Here is a 6,976-nt window from a genome sequence, read left to right on the forward strand (position 1 = left end):
ACAAAATATGTTAGCAGTCAGCACCTGATTCTGCTGTAATTGATACCAAGATAGCCACCATCGTTATTTATCCCATCTACTAAAACAGGAACACGCTGCTGACTGCCCTTAAAAGGCCAAGGAAGGCTACTTAGTTTATAAAAGAGGATTTTAATGTAGCCAACTATATCAACAACTGAAATCCCTCCTTATGTTGTCTAGCCATCACATAGTTGCAGAGACAGACATGTGGAGTTGAACACCCTCAATTTTACTATTTGCTTTGAGAAATAACCAAGCAGTCTGTCTGGCCATAGTACCATTTCGATCTGTAAAGAGCATCACTTCAGCTCCCTCCCAGGAGCGATATGATTGAGCATAAAAACAAAGTATGAGTACATATAACTCATCAGAAAAGACAGTTAGAACTTGATTAGAGGCCTTTAATTAATGAAAGTGCATCAGGTTGGCAGGGCATACATATTTTAAACCTACTATATCTTGGAAAGTTAGAATAGATTCTCACTAGAATAGTAAAAGATGCATCACACAACTTTCTACCCTACAAGAAATGGATGTGTAAAAGGGGGTGCCATCTTCTGATAAAACAAACAGAATGACAAAGTACCAGAAAAGGAACTACCATAAGTGGTAACTTGTGCTTGGTTGTAGGACATCAGAAATAAGGTTTAGCAGCAGTGTGGGTTGCATCTGCAATTGCAAGTCTAAAGATAAGAATTTCCTAGTGTTTCCAGGCTTACTTGTGAGTTGGAACAAAAAACTTCCCTCTTGAAAGCCCTAATCATTATCCATTTCATCATCAGCATACAGAGTCTACAACCACCAATTCCTGAAAGATAGTCTTTAAAGAGTCAAAAATCATTTAATTAAAAAAAAAAAAAAAAAAAAAACGTGAGATATAAAAGCAAACAACGAAATCTTCTTCCATTGCCTTCTGGTTTCTGAACCTTTGCAATACTCTTTCGGCATGCCTTCCAGCTTTTCCTTCTGACCACAAAAACTACAACTGCAAGTTGTTTCCAAGCAAAGTAGCGGCCCTGTGAGTATGGTCCCACTATGGGATCCCAGAATGGAGATGAAAAAAACCATGACATAACACAAGATCATGGATAACCCCTGAAGGACATTCACACAATAGGCCATCACCAACAGACAGCAGGTTACTTGGCCACTTCCTTGCTCTCTCTGTAGCTGCCTTGCTCAGATAGAGGAACTTGAGCCAACATGTGCCAGTAAAACCAGGGAATGCAGGTGCAACACTTTGGTCAGCTTGCTCCCTACACTCACAGGCATTAGCTGTAAGTGGATTTTACACAGCAGTAGTCATAGAGATAAGAAACCATGACTTGAACAACAAGGGGACATTGAAACTAAGATCTAAGGAGCAAAAAAAATACAACTTTATGTCTAAGTCCCGTGAGGGCTATGACAGCCAGCATGTGCAGCCATTCTTCGTCCACAGGGAAACCAAGTATCATTGCAAAAGGGACACATGTTCTAGCTGTGTGACAAGCAGCTTTTGCCCATGAAACAGTCAAAGCAAGTCCACCTGCATAGATGGAATAATTTACACTAGCTCTGGCTGGACACAACCCAGCAAACTCTCCAGGTCTCAGCACATAAGAAATACATACAACTGTTTGACATATATGCTAGTGCTGAGTAGTATTTAAAAAAAAAAAATACTTTTACAGTTTGTCCAAGCTTTGGACACAGGCAAATGTGAGTGCTGCATAAAGGTGAGAATGCCTCTTTTTTTCCACCTTAGATCTTCCCTTTCAGCAGCAAACTAAGTCTTAGTATTTTCTACATTGCTTCTAAAAGAAAACAAATATATATAGAAATTCATTGGCAGTTTTTAAAAAGTCAACCAAAAAAAAGCAACAGTTTTTGATGCACATTAAGATACATTAGGGATAATTCTACAGTTTAGTTGTAAGAGTGGGAAGAGCTGAGATTTACATTATGTTGCATATGCAGCAAGTCATTCATCTCCATTGGCACAGCTTATTTTTCTGCTATATTAATTTCTTATGCTGTTTGACATATACAGGTAATACATGCTGCCTGCATTCTACAGTTTATTGTTTGATTATATAGCCATGGATCCCCAAATACTGTTTCACAAGAAGACAAGCACAACAGGGTGAACACAGACTGCAGACCTACTTCTAGTGCTGGTATTTCAGTCCCAGTCTTTCACTAAACATTTTATATGATCATAGATATTTATTCGGGCAATGTGTGGAATTCCTCAGTTTTAATGAGGAGAGGGGAATGCGATGCCAGGACCACATCTCTGAACACTTCTATATATTATTCAAGGAAATGTTTTCCTAATACTGACCAGACAAAACAGCTCTTGCAAAGGCTCTGCAGCACTCTTCCCATGGCTCTTCATGCACAGTCCACCCTACAACCCAAACTGGAGAAGAGCATCAGTACCCCAGCTGACAGGTTTATCCAGACTCCCCCGTACTCACTGTAAATCCCAGCAGAGGGATGCAACCAGTGTTACGCCTCCATTTCAGCCTCAACTCCTACATCACATCTTGCCAATGCAGCTCACAATCCGGGAGCAGTCAGTACCTGCATAGGATAGCTCACTGCCAGACAAGAAAGGTCTTAAATCCAAAGAGAGAGGGCAAGTCTTGAATCCGGTTTCCCTTGGAAAGCCCTAATATCCAATTTGAACGACAATTCCTACTCTTGTAGGAGTCAGCAGTTCAGTGTCTAGCAGGACACAAGCTTCCAGCACTCAGCTTGTGTGACCCTCCCTTATCTTACATGGTACATCAGCTGGGCTAATTGTTTCCCTTTCAGGCTGCTCTAGCTGAACCAGCCCTCACTGGAACAGCACTACAGAGCAGCAACAGCCTTAACAGGAGGCTGAAATAGCTCAGCTAGAAGAGCATTAGACTGACAATCTAAAGGGCCCTGGTTCAAGCCCAGGTTTCAGCAAGGGGGGTCCTTGTTGCTGCAACCCTGTCTAACATGCTCTAGGTGACCCTGCTTGAGCAGGGAGGGGTTGGACTAGATGATCTCCAGAGGTCCCTTCCAACCTTATCAATTCTATGGATCTAGGACCACAGGTAATGCTCTCTCCCAGAGGTCAAGGTGTGCAGACAACTCCTCTAGGGAAGGCAATTATGTCTATTTAGAAGCAAAAAGTACCAAAGCCAGAGCCACCACATCCTTTTGCCAACAAGTTCCTCGAACTACACAATTTTCCTTCCTTCCTTCCCACCTTGTTATGCCTTTTAAATGAACTTGAATCAGGTAACTGGCCTGCTATACCAAAGAGGAGAGGGGAAGAAATCCAACAAATTAGCAGTATTTAAAAAAGAAAAGTCATTTAAAAGTCATTTAAACTTTGTGGTCACCTTCTAAGGCAATACTACTATGAGCTTCAGAAAGCTGAATCCTGCAGATATTAGGTGGGACAAATAATCGGAGCCACCAGAGTAGTCTCAGTACGTTGCAGCCCATAAGAGATCAGGAACGCTCACAGCTCTCGTGCACCTGTATTCTACCTTGCCTGGCTGGTAGACCCTAGGGAGATGAAGAGGGACTAAGCAGGATAAAGACATATCCTTGCTACTGATAAGGAGCTGGAACTGAGGCAACAAGTGATGCTCACAATTTCAGCTCTGCTTCAATTCCTACCTACCTGATCTGATGAGCTTTTAAAGTCTGGTTTATCTGGATTAGTCTAAAGTAATGTGGTGTGCCCATAATGGCAAATGAGATCTTCAGAGAGCCAGGCATTGTCTCCACATGGGGAGTCATTCCTTCATCCTCAATTTATAGCCCTGTTACATTTCCTTGATCCCTTTGATACCTTCTGTTCCTTCCCTTCTCCAGCACAGATGCTCCTCTCCAAAGGGCAGGCAGCTGCACAGACAAGGGTGGTCATTCAAGATGCCCCTTGCCCCTCCAAACGCTTTCTAAGGAGTGTAGCCTGAAGTCCTTTCACATCTTTGCTCTCAAAGGAATAAGCCATTACAAGACCAAAGTTTCATTTTGGTTTCCTCAGGTCTGGCTGCTTCTACCACTGCCATCTCATAGCCCTTCCAGTGTACTCTTTCTGAAAAGAGTCCAATTCACACTGGTGAATTTTTTGGTCCCACTGTATGCACTGGAATGCAAGAGCTCTCACACAAGGCCAATGTAATGGAAAAATGCACTTGGGTGGAAAAGGGACAAGTTCCAGTCACAGCAGGGAAGCTGCAACTGTAAGTGAGGAGTTGCCACCAAACAGCCTTCTGCTCAGGAAACACCAGAACGCAGTCTGTTTTCTTTGAAAATGAGCTCTGTGCTATATATTTCTTCATCTCCCTTTAAGGTAAGCCCAGAAATAGGGTGTGCTTTGCAGCTTCGTACCTGCTCAAGTTGACTGCGCAAAGCACAAGCCCTCCTGTCTTTACAGGACAAAGCCACCTCTATAAGAGCTTCCTGGACAAGCCCAACAGGTCTTGCACACTAATAAATTCCTGTATGATAAGTTTAACACTCCATTCACACAGGTTTTAACCTTTATGCCTTCCTGCCAGGCTCAATGCCGATTCCTAAATCTAGCCAAAAGGACTTAGCATGTTAGTTTCCTGGCCAAGGAAAGCTCATTAAGACCATGACTGCAGGTGCAATCCTGCCGCTGTCACATTTTGCAAATGGAGCTCAGCAAAGATGCAGTCAGCTCAGGCCATCTGTTGCCACTGCACCTTCCACTTCCAGTCCCTGCTGCTCCTTGCCCAGCATGGCAGCAATGTCCCCAAGCAAAAGGTGTCACAAGCACAGGCACAGAGTTACAAATCTCCTCCTCTGTGCTGTCAACATTATCACTTTTTTCCTCACTCCTTACCCTGTAGGTCAATGTACTCAGCACTTCTTTCTTCAGAGCTTAAGGTTTTCCCAATTTAAGTTTAGATGCTCTGTTAGTCTAAATGCAGGCAATTTTCCTTTAAGGAGTGGCAGAAGGAAGACGAAAAAAAAAAGCTGCCTGTGAATCCAAGGCTATCAGCTGTTTACTTAACTAACAACAAGCAATGCCCAGCTTAATTCATTCTGTTAAGGACAGATCATCTATTTTCAGGCAGCTCTGCTGCTGTGGCAATTGCCAGTCCAGTTGCCTGCAGGGCCTACTCAGGTATCCAAGGACTTTTGCAATTTTTACTTTCCACTGTATAGTTAAAGTACAGCCACTGAAAGGCCTCAGGATACTGCAACGACATACTATATGGCCATAGCAGTAATCATCTCCATTTTACAGATGCAGAGACTCAAGCATGCAAAAAGAGGCAAAAGGCCGTAAACACATCAGATGCTTAACTGGGGACAAATACTACTGACCGTTCAAAGCCTGTTATTTGCTCCCTGTACAGTTGCTGCTGCACAACCGTCAGGCACATCAGGTTAAGGGCTCGTCTGTGCACAGTTCTTGTTTTTGCAAATGAGAGAATTACTAACCTCAAGCTTATTATAAAACTAGTAGAACTTACCTCCCCAAGATGACACCTCCATATCTAACGTTTGATCTTGATAACCAAAGCTAGTGTGAGTTGAGTCCCAGAGGGCAAGTGCACGGCTCACCTGTTCCTCCTGTACCTTATGTCAGAGAATGGCTGTGGTATTTCCCCAGTGGGATCAAGAGCAACAGCCACTGAAGAGCAGATATTGAGGGCTAGATTCACTTTCCGATCTGTGTCTAGGCCAACTTCAGGAGGCAAATCCTGCAGCCTCCATCCTACTACAGGAAAGGTTTCATTGCTAAATTAAACTCTGGGGCACCTCTCAACCGCAACAGAAAAGGTGCGGGTCACTGAGATGCGTAGTGTATACTGTGCCTCTCAGAAGGATGTCGCTATAAAGCACTTCCCATCTATCCTAGAGAAGGGCGAGGGAAGGGAAAAGCAAGAGTTCTGGTGGCTAACGCTTTGCTGGGGAGGGGCCAGAGAGCAGACAGGAGGTCCCTGCCCCTTGCAGAGGTTTGTTAGACCTATAATTCAGTTTCTATCTCTCCACAAAACTAAGCTGAGCAGTCTACAGTATTTAATCAGCTTTGCTGCTGCTTCCATTTTCTTGTATTATTTCTTATGTTATCCTAGTAAAAAAGTAAGATTTTCAGGACAGGAGGCAAGATTCAGGAGTAAGGAACAGGAGCTTCCCAAAGGCTAAGGTCAGAAAGACAGTTTTGTTACAGCCAGCCACTAGATATTTGTTGCATTTTACAGAATAAATTTGTATCAACAAGAGAATATCTGAAGGCAAGATAAGTTTACACAGGTGACAGGAAAATAAGAAATTCTGCTCCAAGGTAGCATTCTGCAGTGTTCATGCTGAGGTTCAAATCTGCAGATGTCTCAAAACCTACATCCATTTTTTTGCCTGTAGGCCAAATCTGCAGAAGAAGTTACCAATCAAAGGGCCCTCCAGACCGCCCCCCCCCCCCCCCCCCGCCACTTGCAACTGAGCTTGGGGGCATTAGAGCAGAGGAGTTCAGCAGAATTAAGATGCGATTATGAGGAATCTTGGGAAAGTGCAGCAAGTTAACATTAAACTGCAAGTAGGGCTTGTCTTATTTGCTGTCAATCACTGATTTTGTGCTACAGAGCAGAAGGAACCCTATTTAGTGCCTTAGTGAAAAACATACTGCTTATCAGGGTGAACTATGTCTAGCAAGAGCATCACAGGGAATGGGGATAAGGTAGCATCTATGAACAAATAATGTTTGTGCTTTTCTGACTCTATCCCAACTAACCTACCTTAAACTCTTAGTCCATGTTTTGCTTCTAGATTATATTGTATAGAAGCATTACTATTGTATGGTATAGACTATATACACACATTTCTGTGCAACAGATTTAATGAATTCATTATTGAGGTAGTGCTAGTAGCCCCATCTTTCCCTTTTAAAGTCAAGAGTTGTTGTTTCCCTCCATGATATCAACTCCAGCATCTTCTCTTCCAGAGCAGAGGG

The 6,976-nt window shown here is 43.1% G+C and overlaps 1 non-coding gene across 1 annotated transcript; it reads left to right on the forward strand.

Annotated features, from left to right (window-relative positions):
• The first annotated feature begins 2,888 nt into the window (after positions 1 to 2,888).
• TRNAV-GAC (transfer RNA valine (anticodon GAC)) lies at positions 2,889 to 2,961 on the forward strand. The gene has a single exon. It is a non-coding gene; the product is annotated as a tRNA-Val (tRNA).
• Positions 2,962 to 6,976: the final 4,015 nt, after the last annotated feature.

Source organism: Rhea pennata, chromosome 1 (assembly GCF_028389875.1).
Source record: "Rhea pennata isolate bPtePen1 chromosome 1, bPtePen1.pri, whole genome shotgun sequence".
Lineage (NCBI taxonomy): Eukaryota > Metazoa > Chordata > Aves > Rheiformes > Rheidae > Rhea > Rhea pennata.